This window comes from Sus scrofa, chromosome 7 (assembly GCF_054392235.1).
Source record: "Sus scrofa isolate SSC_HxYL_T2T_F1_AM1 chromosome 7, Sscrofa_HxYL_maternal_Yorkshire_Landrace_v2.0, whole genome shotgun sequence".
Taxonomy (NCBI): Eukaryota; Metazoa; Chordata; class Mammalia; order Artiodactyla; family Suidae; genus Sus; species Sus scrofa.
In genome coordinates this window covers 1,487,843-1,503,647 of record NC_139389.1, presented here as the reverse complement: position 1 = coordinate 1,503,647, position 15,805 = coordinate 1,487,843, and the positions used below count along the sequence as shown (strand labels likewise).

The following is a 15,805-nucleotide window of genomic DNA, read 5'->3' as shown; positions in this document are numbered from 1 at the left end:
TGGGGCCTGGTGTCGGGCGAGTCTGGCGCAGCCACGCCGGGGTCTCGGGGGCCACGTGGAGGTGCCCCCAGGGCAGAGGACAGCCAGTGATGTGGCTTCGCTCTCGCTTTTCACAGGACTGTTCTTGCTGCAAGGTGGGGACTCCACCCAGAGGGGCACCAGAGGTGCAGGCTGGTGACAGTCCAAGGCAAAGACGCCTGTGGCCTGGAGCGGGGAGGGGACCGGGCGCAGCTGTGGTGGGTGTCGGGGGCGGGGGAAGAGGTGGAGGTGACCCCAGGTTGCCCAGTGCACCCTGGGCAGTTGCTTGGGGTACCGCTCGTCTGGATAATGAGCGGGGCAGGCACCAGGCTTTCAAGGAAAAAAGCTGACGTTTGTTTTGGACGTGATGAACTTAGTTAGCTCTGGGAGGGCTCGGGGCAAGGGTCGGGGGGCAGTGGGAGGCACGGGCGGGGGTCTCGAGGGGGCCCAGGCCAGAGGGAGGGTCAGGGGGCAGTGGGAGGCATAGGCGGGAGGTTTCAGGGGGGCCCAGGCCAGAGGTAGACACTGGGAGCCCCACAGCACGTTGAAGGTTAAGCATGAGCATGCGTGGCATTACTAATCTATTTGTAAACATTGCTGGGAGCAAAATTTCAGTAATAAAACCTCTGGACACCTCTCACTGTTACCAGTCACTCCTACCCCGGCTCTCGCCCTCGTCCGGCGCGCCCCCCAGCTCGACACCTCCTTCCAGCTCCCCCGGCTCTGACCCTGGAATGCTCCTGGGAAATCTCTTCCACTCTGGGTCGCACATTCTAGCACCACTGTCTTGGCTCCCAGTTGGGACACTTGGGAGTCTTGTTCAGCAACAGTTCCAGGAGGCCCATCCTTCCACAGCCTCCCTCTCAGCTCCCCCAAGAACGTGGCCACACTCCGTCCAGAGAATCCCTCCTGCCCTTAGTGACAGGCACAGGCTGTTCCTGTCCAATAAAAGGAGTCTTCCAGGCTCTTGCCTGACCCGCCCAGCTCCCTAACCACGATCCCTCGTCTGGTGTCGGTCGCTCAAATCCGTGTTATGACGATGCATTTAAGATTTTGCAGAAATTATTCCGAGCATCTGGGACTCACACCGACTTTATTCTGGAAAGAGTTTGGCACTATAAAATTTAAGTACGACAAGTAATAACCTAAACTTTTTTTAATTTAAAAGACTACAGAACTCTAACCTACCCACCGATGGTTACCTTTTTGATCAATCTGAATTTAAAATACATTATCCTGATCTACAAAAGCAGTGGTTGTTACAGAAAGAACTTATTGGAGGACGTGGTATAGTTCCGGCCGAATTCTTCATCTTTCTCTGACCCTACATCCGTGTCGCCAGCTATACAATGGGAATATATGGTACCTGGCTCCAAAGGATGGTTAAAAACAAACTACGTGTCTTTTAGTCTCTTAGATTTATACACAGAATCTATCATTTTATTATTTTATGAATTAAAATATTATTGCTAAAACTTTCAAAAACTTGTCTAATAACTTCCCTAAGGTCCATTTCCTCTTGAAAGGACCTATCTAAAACCCTTTTATAGTCAATACTCTGTGATTTTATGCATTAACTTGGCTGGGGCCGCCACCGCCACCGAGTGGCCAGGCGTTTTGTCCCACATTCTCTGGGTGTGGCTGCGAGGCTGTCTGGACGAGGTGAACATTTCAATCAGCAGACTGAGTGAAGAAGACAGCCCTCCCTCGCCCAGTGGGGGGGGGGGTGATCCAGTCCACTGAGGGCCTGAGCAGAACAAAAAGGCTGAATAAGAGAGAACTCCCGCTCTGCCCGTCCTCAAGCTGGAACACTGGTCTCTTCCTGTATTTAGACTCGGACTTAGACTTGAACCAGAACTTACACATCAGCCCACCCGGGTCTTCCTCTTGTCAACTCAGATCTTGGTGCGTCAGCCTCCAAAACTGTGTCAGCCAATTCCTTATAGTAAATTCCTCTCTCATCAAAATAGATGATAGATGACAGATAGATAGATAGACAGATAATAGATAGATGATAGATAAATGACTAGTAGGATGACACATAAATAAGAGATGATAGATGGATAGATAGGTGGGTAGCGGATAGATAGATGATAGATTATAGATAGAAAAATGATAGGTGATTGATAATAGATGATAGACGACAAATAGCAGATGGGTAGATGGATGGATGGAGGACAAATGATAGATAACAGATGGAGAGATGACAGATGGATGGATGGATGATGGGTGGATGATGGATAAGTGGATGGGTGGATGATGGGTGGATGACAGATGGACGGATGGATGATGGATAGATATCCATCCCTCTGGCTCCAGTTCTCTGGAGAACCTGACTGATACACACTCCTCCTTCTAGATGGAAGTGGTCAGAGGCAGGAACTCTGTGCAGCAGCACATGACTGGAAGGCTGTGGCCTGTGGGTCAAGGAGACGGGCGCTTAACCCACTGATGAACCATGTGTCCTTGAACGAGTCGCCTAAGCTCCTGGAAGCTGGAATCTGAAGCTCTTAACAGGAGAGCGAGGTGACCGGTGTGCGATGGGCTGTCCTTTCTCGTGGTGCCTTTTCCTTCCCTGCTGCTTTCTGCCCAGAGCTCTGCTGACCGTGTTGTGTCCGCCCCGTGGGGACAGCTGGTGGCTGTGGGCACGCTGATGTGCAAGCACTCGACTGCTAACCACGATTTCTACATGCGGCCTTGCCCGCCTCTCGGAGGGAGTTCATGAACCCCAAAGGCTCCCGAGGCAATTCGAGGTCATAAAAACATGAAACATTGGAGTTATGTTTCAGAAAACAATTTCTAGATGTCTTTAGCTCCCCGGGAATAACCCAGCCTGGCTGTGCCCCCTCCTCCTCCCTCCTGAAGCCAGCTCAGCCCCAGGCCCACGCAGCTGCCACGGGGCCAAGGCCACGGGCACCCCCCACCCCCCGCCGTGCCGGCCAGGGCTCCATAGCTCGCTTCCTCTCTCCTCTGTGGGCGGCTCCGTGCTCTTCTGGAAGCCTGGTCCAGACAGCAGAACAAGAGGCCCATCCACGGAAGGGCTCACCACCGCGCTGCTGGCTTGGATCCTGGCTTTTTATGGCTCTGACCGAACGTCAATACCTATGACCCAATGGGCAGATTGGTTGCTCTTGGACGGGCACTGCTGTTTACTTTGGAGAAATTGCACCATGCTGGGAGCGACAAATAATTTCCCCTTCACTCAAAGATCATTTCTTCGGGGCCATTTGGCAATAGCCGGATTTGTGGGTGATTTTTTTAAGCACCAGCCCTGGGCCGGGAGTCAGACCGTGTCGGTTTGTTCCTGCGCTCCAGGAGAGGTGGGCGTGGGTCGGCTCGGAGGATGGAAGGGACGCTGCCAGCAGCACTGGGGACAGCGAGCCGTCCTCCTTCACGCTGTCCCGGCAGGAAGTGCCAAGGAGACAGAGGCAGCCAGGCCCTCCCCATGCGGGGGGCTGCTCTGAGCACCTGCCCTCCCCCGCCCAGCCCCGCACAGCTGCCCTGAAGTCGGCTTTCCCTGAGACGTGACTCAGAATGTCCCCCCCGGAGGACTGTCCCCGCACCCTGTCACCTCCAACATCTCCACATCCTCCCAGCTTTTCACTAAAAACAAAGGCTGCTCCATGAGGACAGGGCTTTGGTTGGGGAGGAAGGAACGTTCTGGACGTGGACGGTGTGACGGGTGCACAACACTGTGAATGTGCTTCGTGCTCTGCATCCCGCCCGGAAAACGGTGCCAACAGTGCCGTTGTAGTTATGGGCACTTTAGCACGAGGTGGTGGGGGGAGTGGAGCGGTGGGGGGAGTGAAGGAGGGAGGGGGGAGCGAGGAGGGAAGGGGAGAGGGAAAGCAAGCAAAGCTGCGTCACCAGCGTCAGACCATGGCTGTTCTCCTGCCTCCGCTGTTGAACTCAAGCTACTTTCGCATCAGGACCAGGTGTAGTTAGCAGCCTCTCAGGGCGCGTCTCGACGCACTGCCAGGATCTGATGGAAGGGCTTTTCTCCACCGCATCTGAGCCCAGGAGGTCAGTCTGTCCGTGGAGGCGCCCCGGTCTCGTTCCTGCATGTGGAAACTCATGCACGACCACAGCGGACACTGGAAGAGGGACCGAGACTCACTACGTGGCTGAGAGGACGCATCGCATCGGCGGATCGCACACGTGAAGGGCGAGGCTGGCGTGTCCTCAGACAACACAGGGACTCTGCTCTGCTGTGGTGGACAGGGAGCTCTCAGGGCCTTCAGGGCTTGTGCGTCACTCGGACGTCTCAGGTGGCTGCTTAATCTTATTATTTGCTGCTCAAAACCCTCCAGAAACCGTGAGCTTATATTAAATGTAAGGCCACTAAATTCTTTCCTAATGAGAGTCATTCAGAGGGGCTCGTTTGAAAGACAGAACTTTCCCCACAGGTCTTTCAAACTAGGGAGGTTTTATGGAGAAACTAGACTTGGGTGGGGCCTTTTCTAAGCCCCCCCCCATCCCCCCAACAGAAGTGGTGTTGGGGCTCCTGGAAAGAAAATGACACCAGCAAAAGAGACGCTCGCGTTTCCCCGGGCTCCAGGCCCCTTGGGCGCCCGGGACTAGCTCTCCGGCTCTTAAGACTGTCAATCACTGCAGACGGCAGGGGCCATATGTCACCTTATGAGCTCTTTTCGTCCCCCAAACACTTGGCCGTCACAGAGAAATGATGTCAGCCTCTTTCCTTCATGTGGCTCGAGACGTTCTAAAAGAAACCACAGAACAGCACCAGGAGGCACGTGAATGCAGGTGTCCTTTTAAACTACCGAACGGGGCACGTTTCTGCAGTGGGCTGGGTTTAGACCCTCCCATCTGAACTGTAGGATGATAAGAGCCGAGCAAACTCTGCTTAACTGATAGCTGGAAACTCTGAAGGCTGAGGACAACCCGAACCCTCCTCTCTTTATCTATGGCTGCACCTGCAGCATGTGCAAGGTCCCGGGCCGGGGACCGAGCCCAAGATGCTGCGGAGACAACGCCGGGTCCTTAACCTGATGTGCCACAGTGGGAACTCCTAAATCTCCCTCTTAACTTGAGGCCCAGACACAGGCAAGGACAGGCACCCTGAGACCCTGCTGGCCTGGAATTTCTCAGGGACATTTTGGGTCCTGGGCAACCGCGATTTTTCCTCTCACGCAAGAAACAATAGTATCTGGCGACTGCAGGGCCAGCGGTGGTGGGGGAGGGGCAGCAGGAGGGGCCCAGAACCCAATGCCCCTGGCCCCTCGGTGAGTGGGGACACCACAGGGGACGCTGAGACACACGCATCCCCAGGCAGGCACTTAGCACCGTCCCAGCGCTCCACCTGCATCTGAGGTGTTCATCCTCTGACCCGTCCCATGATGGACGGTGTCAGGTGGACACTTTCGGAAACAGAAAGTGGGAGCCCCAGGGAGGCGAGGCAAGGAGGCAGGATCAGTGTCACACACGCGCACACACGCACACGCATGCACACACAGCTTCCTGTGCCTGGGAGGTGCAGAAAGAGTGCTTTGGGTTCCAAGGTGTGTGCCCAGGGGCACGTGGGTCTGAGAGCTGAAAGTGTGAAGACACGTGTCCACATCCTTCTGCAGATGGCGCTTCCCTATGGGACACCTCAGCTCTGGTCTGGTCGCAGCCGAGGTGGAGACAGGCAGAGCCGAGGGGACCCTGGGTGCTTGGGACTCAGCCAGCCAGCGTCCTCTCCTGTTCCTTCCCGGCCTGGCGAGCACCAGCATCTCTGGGTCTCAACCCAGCCCCTCTCCCCTAGATCAGCTTCAGACTCCCGAGGTCGGCCCTCCAGACGCAAGGCGACAGGGTGGCAGGGTGCTTGTAGCAAAGACAGTGGAGGAAATGCCTCAATGGATGAGGCCAGGTCCCACCACCCCCTGCTTCAGGGTGGCAGGGTGCTTGTAGCAAAGACAGAGGAGGAAATGCCTCGGAAAGCTCTAGAAGGTGTAACATGGGAAATTCCTCAATGGATGAGGCCAGGTCCCACCACCCCCTGCTTCTGGTGCCCGGCAGCCTCGGCATCACCAACACGGTGGGGGACACCCGGGGGCTGGGGCAGGCTGCCAGGTGCCGTCCGGTATCCGCGGCGGACGCGTCCTCGGGGACATTAACACCCTGTGTCTCTTGGTCCTTGGTGGTGACTCCGGGCCAAAGAACGAAGGGCGGACGTTGTGTAACTTAGGGGTCGGCCGGCCCACCGGGTCCTCCAGGATTCGAGGAGAACTGGCTGAGCATCTTTCCCACATCCTGTGCGAGATCCACCCCCCCAGATTCCTGTAAACGCCACAGCGGGAACATTGTCCCGGTCACCTCGGGTCCCAGTTTCCGGTCCCGCTGACCTCGCCATCTCCTTCCCAGCTCACCTCCAGTGCCCAGCCTTGTTCACCCACCCCTGGCCAGCAGCCCCTCCCCGACTCACCCTCACCAAGCTCCCCTGTCACAAGGCGCAGGTATTTAGGAGAGTTTTATGCAAATGAGGAAGGATGCAGTGGGGCGCACAGCACAGCTGATGACACCAAGGACACCCAGGAGGCTGGGCCCGCCCCTTCCCTACCTGCAGCGGGGCCTCCCCTGGTCCCCAAGTCCCTTCTGTGGCCTCCGCCCTCATGTTGTGGCTCCACCCACATCCCTGCTCTTCTCTAAGCCGCTGAACTTCTCCAGCCCTCACCGGCCGTGTCTTCATCTCCGCGAAAGGACCTGCCCCTTCAGTGTGTTCCTAGGAGGATTCTGCTCTTACAGTGACCATCTCCCCAGCGTCCCCAGCAGGAGTGACAGTGACCCTGCTATCCAGAGGGAGGAGGTGAGTAAGCTGGCAGGGAGGGGGACGTGTGGCCGGCGGGTCAGCCTCCGCCTGACAAAGTCCAAAGGGCAGACGGTGAGACCAGCCACCGCCCCTGGTTCACGGAACCTCACCGAGCACTAGGTGTGTGACGACCACGGCTAAGGCGGGGCCTGAACACAGCAGGAGTGCTCCCAGCCCACGTGCTCCCTGCCTGGGGACGGGGCAGGATGCACGTCTCAGCCCTGAGGTCTGAGGGGCACGGGGAATCCTGTGTCCTCACCGGATCATGGCGGGGGGGGGGGGCGGGGGGGGCCCGGGGCCGGGGCTTCTTCCCTCGGCACCGGGTCCCGCATGGCTGTCCTCGGGCGGACCCGATGCATGTAGCCAACCACGACTGCCCTGTTCTTGCAGTGAGGCCGGCACACGGGGCATCTCCGAGTCACTCCTCCTCCTCCTCGGGTGGCACCCATGTCTGGACAGAGGGCCGACAGGCCAGCCATCCTGCTCGGCCACGGGGTGTGGGGATGAGTCAGATGAAGAGCCCTGGGCTGTTCCAGCCGGCGTGAGCTGGGCCTTCGTTACTTACAAGGAAAGCAACTTTCATGTGCCCAGAGCACAGATGCACCTGCAAAGTGTGTATCCAATGCCATGGACTCTCTCAGCAGGAGCAGGGAGGCCAGGAGGTTAGACGCCCCATGACACACGGGACTCCCCCAGATGTCCCGCATTCCGAGAGGCGGCGGGCAGGGGTTGTCCTGCTGCACAGCCGGGACACCAGCTCACTCCACCACACAGAACAGTTACCCTCACACAGGTGTGATGTGCAGGGGAGCTCCTTCTCCTTCTGTTGTTTGGAAGGGTGACGAGACTCTTGCTCTGTCTGGGAAAACGTCTCACAGGCACAAATCTGTCCGTCGGGTCTGACGCTCGCGCTGCCGTCACACAGTGGCGCTCCCGAGGAGCCGCTGCGTAAACACACCGGGCGGACGTCCTCGCTGCGCCTCCCGATGCAGAACGACCTGAACGTGCAGCAACTGATCACAACATGATTCAGTGTCCACGTGGCAGGCGGGCGATGCTGTCCATGAAAGCCTTCCGTGGGGCATTCCGAATAGTTTACCTTATTTTTCCTTTTAGGGCTGCACCTGTGGCATAGAGACGTCCCCAGGCTGGGGGTCAACTCGGAGCTGCGGCTGCAGCTGCAATCAACGCCAACCAGCCTCGGCTCCCTCTCGGACCTGACAGAACCGCTTAAGTCCATCAGGGCCCAGGGCAGGGCTGGCCGCCGCGCCTTTCCACTGGCCCTGGGGCGTCGCGGGGGGACACAAGGCTGTGTCTGTCAACACCTGGAAGCGTCCAGGCTGCAGCGGGAAGCGGATGAAAGGCTGGGAGTTGGGGACGTGGGGAGCTGGGCTTGAGCTCCAGCCTCAGGTCGCAGCCCTAGGGGCAGAGGCCCGTCACACTCAGAGATCCCGCACGTCCGCTGTCCTCCTGGCCCAGCCGGAGGTAGGGGGACTTGGCAGACGACGGGGCTGTGGCCTGGGCGGGGACATATGCCCTGTGGCCAACCCACCCCACCCCCTCTCCCTCTGGCTGTCCCTGCACCTCCCTCTGGCACAGAAATTCCCTGCCAAGCCCAACCTACCTCTAGCACACACACCCCTCCCCCCCTCCCCCGGCAAAGAGATGTGACATCAGCTGGTTCTTCCCCCACCTCGTGACCATCACCTGCTGTGTCCAGGCGGAGGAGGTGCCTCTAACTGCCATTGTGCTGCGGGGACCGTCACCCCGGGAGCGCCTGAGTTGCTGCTCTGCTTCCTCCACCTAGTGCTGGGCCATCACCTGTGAGGAAGTTTCTGGTTACTTTGTGGGTACAATCATTCGGCCCCGGAGCACACCGAGCTCTCTTCTGTGTCGGATTTCAGTAAATGATGTGCTGGCGTCTTCTCTCTAAGTGGTTCGGGCTGGCAGCAAGGGAGCCAGATCCCCGGAGATGGAGTTTCACTAGAAAGATCCTGGGGTCTCGGATCTGGACTATTTCTGCTCAGAAAAGTTCCTTGCTAGTAGAAAACCAGAAAGGGCCATTACTTTGTATGTCATGCTTGAGGGGACACTGGACAGAGGACGAATTGCCGAAAAGCCACCTGCCTTTGCTAACAGCCCCAAGCAGTGGTGGAGGGTGACAGCCAGATGACGCTGAGCAGGGACCTGTGCTGTTTGCCGGGCTTAAAGGCGGACGTCTCCATCGACCTCCACGTCCATGCCTACCTGCTCAGGGGCCGTCTAGGAAGGTCTTACCCACACAGCCCTTGAGACTGAAGCCGTTTCGTCCTGATTTCGAGCATTGTGTGGGGTCCCCTGGATCTTAGAGGTTAAAACCAGGTATGATCAGAACTCCCAAACCAGCCACTTACTAGGCAAAAAGAAACCTCGGTAAATTCCAACAGTAAGGTTTTTCTCTTCTATAGTTTTACCACCACACTTTTAACAGATAAAATCATCACGACTAACAGGCAGCTATGAAATGAGCACATCAGGGGTTTTACTTACATCATTAGCCAAGGGAGGAGCCAGCAAGTTGTTCAAAATGCAGTCTCTCTCTAACACACAGGCAATTAGAAACGTCGACAGGAGGAGCTCCCGTCGTGGCTCGGCGATAACGCACCCGAATCATATCCACGAGGACTCGGGTTCCTGGCCTTTCTCAGTGGGTCACGGACCTGGTGTCGCTGTGAGCTGTGGTGCAGGCCTGCAGCTGTGACTCTGACTCAACCATTCGACTCCTAGCCAGGGAACTTCTGTATGCCATGTGAGCGGCCCTAAAAAGACCAAAAAAAAGAAAGGAAAAAAAAAAGAAATGTTGAAAGGAATTTACAGTTAGATCAAAACTGGTCAATAGCCACAAAAGAATGTTTAGTTGACTCTCCACTAGACACAATATAGTTACATTTCTATGGTCAAGAATTACTTGCATTACCATATAACTTCTTCAAGTTCAGGTTCTGAAATAGCTCAAAGACAAAGAAACTTGGAGACAAACTGGAACAGAAGCTGCAAAGGACTCACAGTAACTCTGCCTGGAACTTCCAGGTATGTGTGTTTGTGTGTAATTTTTCATTGAATTTATGGGCTACTTATTGTTCGAACAAGAAACAAGTCAGCAGTAATTACCTGACTAATTTTTGTTTTAAACACATAAATACAAAGAACCCTGTTCATGCAAATAAGTAAACGCAAGTGAAGGATTGGTTGAGGCAACACCACTTGATTCTTTGAACTTCTGAGTCATAAGCCAAAATCCACATAATAATCAATAATCAAAACTATATTTTTCTTTTTTCTTTTTTTGGGTTTTAGGACTGCACCTGCAGCATATGGAAGTTCCTGGGCTAGGGATGGCATCGGAGCTGTAGGTATCAGCCTACACCACAGCCACAGTGGATGTGAGCCCTGTCTGGACCTCCACTGAAGCTTGCAGCAATGTGGGATCCTTAACCCACTGAGCGAGGCCAGGGATCGAACCCGTATCCTCATGGATACTAGTCGGGCCCTTAACCCATGGAGCCACGACGGGAGCTCCCTGATGTCATTTTCTGCTTTTACTTCCTGCCAGTTACACTTTCCTTCCCCAGGGTGAGCTGGAGCGGCCGCAGGGCACTGGGGGCCAGGTTAGGGATGAGGGGCTGGGGACCTGAGGTTGGACTTCATGGCACCATGGGGTGTGTGTGACTTCGGGCGCTCTGCTGCACCCAGATATTGCTCATCACCCTGACGTAGAGTAGCTTCTAGGAAGGAGTCTCTGGGGCCAGCACCAGGGCTTGAAGGGGCAGGGCCACAGACGAGGGTATGTACATTCCCACCGCACCGGCTGCGGGTCGTGGAGGAGGCTTCCTGCCCAGAAAGTCCGAGCTGGTCCACAGGAAACGCCTCCAGTCACCAACGGGTAAAACCGCGGGCACAAGATCATCACACCCTTCAAGCAAGGGTTCATTCTGCTCGCTTCTGCTCTGTTCTTTTTGGATGGGAGTGGAAGGTTTGCTAGAAAGGGAAACCCATTTTTTTACTGCATTTAGGAAGATGACACATTTTAATAATAAAACAAATGAGAAATTACAGAGCCTCCTCTTCTAAACTATTGACAGGAAAGAAATGTCCTTCAACGGTGCCAACGACTGGACCATCCCACTCCTCTCGCCACAGAAATGACGTCGCAAACCAGAGTCAGGGGAAAGCGCAACCAAAGAGCTTGCAGCCAAAATGCAAGATGAGAAGGACAGACGGCGTCCGCTGGATGGTTTAGCGAGAGCTGACTTTCCTGAATTTCATGCTGTTGGGAACATTTTGCAAGTTTTGAAAATTTGAACACCATGGAGGTTTCCTTCATCTTTTTTTCCCTCAAGGATAAGACTTGTAGGTGGTTTTGTACTTATCCTTTTTGAAGGCAGGCCCTCAAGTTGTTAAGGATCAGGCCTGTCTCACCCCGTCTGGACCAACGTGTGTGGTGGAAGCGCTCCTTTCTTGGTCATTTGAGAAGAGACCCTCTGCCCCCCGAGGCCTCTTGTACTCCGGGGATCAGTTCAGTTGTCTGCCAAATGCAGGAATTGGCCTGAAATGTCCAGGTCTGGGGCAGCCCTGCAATCAGGGCCTGCGCGGCTGTGACCTTCAGGGCAAGGGCTTCAGGTCACTCTTCTGGTGGCGTGGCCGTGTGAGGTGACCTGTCCTCTGTGGACAGGGGAAGGAAAGAGGGAGCCGATCAGAAGCAGAGCAGAACTCCGCGACAGCAGTGATTGAGGGCCAACCCACGGCTGCATGACCAGCGGGGGCGGTGACTGCAGAGGGACGGCGGGAACACGGAGAAGGTCAGTCTAGGTGTTGGTCACAGGAACCCCGGAGGTAGTCACGTGTCTTCCCTTTCACAGGTGAGCCGGCTGAGGTTCAGCGAGGCTGAAGAACCCTCCCGAGGCCCCAGGACCTCTTGGGAGAGGAAATGGGTAGAGTCAAGCAGCTTTGAGAATTGGCTCAGAAGTGACGTGCCGGTGGGGAGGACGCGGAGAGGTGGCCCGGGCAGAGGGGAGCCCCCGACACGGGACACGGCCGGACGGGACCACGCCCGGTCCGTGCACACCGTCACCTCCGCGTGACTTTTTTACAAAACCGCTTTCTCCCTGTTCAGACAAGCTTTCCAGAACAGCTCTTGGTCAGCTCTCAGCTCTCCCTTGTTACTGTGCTGGAGGCGCTTTCTTCCGCAGAGACAGTGGTTGGGGTGAAACTTCTCACCGTTCACCCGGCCTGAGAAGCCTCTTCCTGTCCATCTGCGGGGACAGGCCCTCCTGCCCCGGCACCAGCCCTGTCTCAGCGGTCCCTCTCAGCCGAGCTCGAGACACGGTGGAGATAAGGGCGGTCTCAGCAGGCGGTGTCCTGGGAATGTCACATTCTGGACTCTCCTTAAATTGTCCGAAGGCTCCCTTACCCTGGGGGATTTTCAATGAACACGTGGTCAAATCTGGAAATGCCAAGAAGAGCTGATGAGGAAATGTGCCTGGGACACTGGGCAGGCGTTTCCTAAAGTCAAGTGTCAGACGCAGAAGCGAGACGCGGTCAACCTTGGGGCCACAGGCTCGCGGCTGCTGCTTCCCTCGTGGGGGATCCCATGCGACCTTCAACTGGAACGGTACCCCGTGCTGATCATCCGTGTCTCACGCAACAGCCTGAAGCTGATGGATCCCGACAGGGGTGGGGGCTGTGCTTAAGGCTGTGCTTCTGCTCCCGTTGCTTCCCTGCGGCACATCAGACCGCACTGGCGGATTCTGAGGAGCCTCGGGGCCTGATGACAGGGACCCAAGGCTCCTGACCCCCAGAGCCACCATGGGGACCCCCCCTCCTGGTGACGGATGCTTCCTCAGAGCTCAGAGGCGGAGACCTGGCCAGCTCAGCCTGTCCCTCGTCACCGCTGACCCAGGCCCACTGCATGCCCTGCGCCCCCAGCACCGCTGACCCAAGCCCTCCAGCACTCTTCATAACTTTCTTCCGGGCCGGTCCAGGAGGTTGTGAACAAAATCTCTGCTCAGCGTTTTCCTCCTGGCTCAGGGCGGGAGGAGGAGACGGATGGTGGCCGCTTGCCCTCTGGCCCTGCGCAGGCCCCCTCGGGCGTCCCACTGGCTGGCGAGGAATGATGGATGGGGCCCCTCCCCACGTGCGCAGGGGAGGCCGCCTCGGCCCCATTTGGTCCAGTTAGCAAAACAGGGGGAGCTGCCAAGACAAACAGCCGAGGTATGAACGTGAACAGCTCGTGATCACGAGCGTGTGGAAGGGCCCGTGAGAGCAGACAGCGAGGATGCTGCCTGGAAGAGCAGGGGTGCCCGCGCTCCTTCCCAGAGAAGTGGCCCTCGGCGGCGGGGACCCACGGGAAAGGTGGCCGGGCAGGAATGCGAGTCCCGGGCCGTGAGGGGCCCGCTCCTGGGGGTCCGAGCAGCGCCCACGCCCAGCCATCCGTGCCAGCACCCGGCCCCACCTCCCCCCGTCCGAAAACTGGCCTGGCCATTAGGAGGTTATATCAAAAGAGCCTTTGTAGGGTGGAATCATTGTCCTCTGGCTCAGGGAAAAGCAGCCATAAACTGTCTGCCGGGTGACGGCTCGGCCAGCCGGCAGGTTTAAGGGCCGGGCTCGGGCCGTGGGAGCAGCTGACAGGCAGGCAGAGTGTTTTACGGTCCTTAATGCCTTGCTGACACGGAGGATTGGGGCGAGATTTACCCTCGGCTCAGGCCATCACCCAGCACTGAAAACCGGTCATTACAAGCCAGATGACAACTGGAATGCAGTAATCACTAGAAGGAATATTTATTTGGTTTTTAAGTTTTTGGATGAATCTGGTTTTCAGAAAGCGAGGGCCCCCTAGGAAGTCAGACCGCGCCGTCATTACATCCAAACCCTTAGGCGGTGGCCCGCCAATTATGTAAGGCTATACGGCCAGCACCCCCGAGCGGGGGGCCCAAGACATCGAGGCTCATTCTTACAGGCCTCGCCCCAGACCCTCGCTGCGGGACAGCACCCCCACATGATTAATGGGCCGGAAGAATCCAGCCCTTGTAAAGTCTGGTCAGAACCACCGAGTCCCCAGCCCTCTCTGACCGCGAGCGGGACAGGGTGACAACATGTGCCCCAGGACTTTCCTTCTGACTCACCTCCTGAACTGCAGGTGATAAAGAAAATGCTAAAAATCCGGCTGGATATTTTTATTAAGCTCACTGTCAGCCTGGAGATTTTAAGGCAGATTCTATAAACACATTTTTTACACTAAAACCATCCCAAATGTTACCATCTGTGCCCTCGGCAGGTCATGGCTTGGAATTCCCGACTTTTTTTGATGGCTCCGCGTCTTCCAGATAAGTGAAGTGTGCTGGACACAGATGACAGAAATGCCATCGTTTTGGCAAAATACGGCCAGCCTTTCCTGTGCAAACTCCTCTTCACCCTGTCGCACTCACTGTCTTGTCTTTCTTTCCTTTCCAGAACTCCAAGCAAGCATTTTTCTCTGATAACTGTTCTTCTCAGGAAAAGCCATCATTTCCAAGGACCCGAAACAAGAAGACGGGCGCCATTTACAGCCTGCGCCTCACCCGTCACGCGGCCTGACTCGGCGGCCAAGGGTCCAGCCGCCTGACCCGGGTGGCAGCGCCCAAGGCGTGAAACCCCCGAGGTGTTTGCATCTGCGGCGCATTCCTGAGCACCCCTCACCCTCCTGCAGGTGACGCACTGTTTGCACGAACACACGCTGGCCCTCGACGAGCTTGCCCGCCTCTTCTCAAGACGAGGGCAAAGGCGGGAAACAATGAGTTCCCACCGGTCTTGGATTTCAGGGGGGTCTCCACACCCCACCCCACGCTCCCCCAACAGCTTGCACCTGGCAGGGCTGGGACGTGCTGCATTTGTGCGGAACAGGCTTCAAGACACGAGGTTTCAGAAAAACAAAACCCTCACCCCTGCGTTTTCCTGCCAGGATAAAAACGTCTCTGAAGGGAATTCACGCCGTCTTCACAGTTTTAAAAGCACCCTTTCCGACCACGTCAGCAGTCGAGGTGTTTCTAAGGTGGTGTTTACAGCCGAGGAGGTGGGCCGAGGTGGTGGTTCTGAGCCGGTACTCGGGGCGACGGGCAGCTGGGCTCCTCTCGGCCACCGGCTCCGTATCCTCCTCCATGTGGCTCTGGGTGCGGGGGCCGGCCTCGCCTGACACAGGGAAACGGGCGGAGAGGGAAGCCCCGAGAATTTCCATGCGATGAGCACCTGTAAACGAACGTAGCTATGATTTCAGACCAACCCCTCACAGATGCACGGGCACTTGGCAAGCCTCTTGATCTTGCTAGAATGCTCTGCCCCAGACGGCCTCGGGAGCACCACACGCTCGAGGGGACACGTCCTTACCAGCACCGGGATCCCCACGCCCTTCCTCCCCGGGCGCCCCCACCCCGTCTCTCCTGGAGGAGACGCCCACCTCCATCTCACCAGCATCAACAAGCTGATCTCAAAGGCTGGTCAGAACTCGGAGAGCGGGGGCTGTGTGGGCAGGAAGAATGAAGGGTGGGAACCCCCTCTTTGGGAGCCCCCCGAGTGGCTCAGCTGGTTGAGAACCCAATGCAGTGTTCGTGAGGATGCTGGTTGGATCCCTGGTCTTGCTCGGTGGGTGAAGGATCCAGCATTGCCTTGGCTGTGGCTGTGGTGTAGACCAGCAGATGCAGCTGCGATTCGACCCCGGGAACTTCCATAGGCCGCAGGTGTAGATGTAAAAAGAAAAAAAAAAAAAAAACCACAAAAAACCTCCAACAAAACTCTTCCTTGAGGAGTTCCCGTCGTGGCGCAGTGGCTAACGAATCCGACTAGGAACCATGGGGTTGCGGTTCGATCCCTGGCCTCGCTCAGTGGGTTGAGGATCCATTGTTGCCGAGAGCTGGGGTATGGGTCGCAGATGCGGCTCGGATCCCGAGTTGCTGTGGCTGTGGTGTAGGC

General features: G+C 56.6%; 1 long non-coding RNA gene across 1 annotated transcript; it reads right to left on the bottom strand.

Moving 5' to 3' along the window:
- Positions 1-7,688: 7,688 nt before the first annotated feature.
- Positions 7,689-9,493, bottom strand: LOC146401128 (uncharacterized). The gene is made up of 4 exons (XR_014809439.1): positions 9,356-9,493; positions 8,534-8,647; positions 7,926-7,950; positions 7,689-7,824 (listed from the first exon to the last, which is right to left on the bottom strand). It is a non-coding gene; the product is annotated as an uncharacterized LOC146401128 (long non-coding RNA).
- Between the last annotated feature and the right edge of the window lie 6,312 nt (positions 9,494-15,805).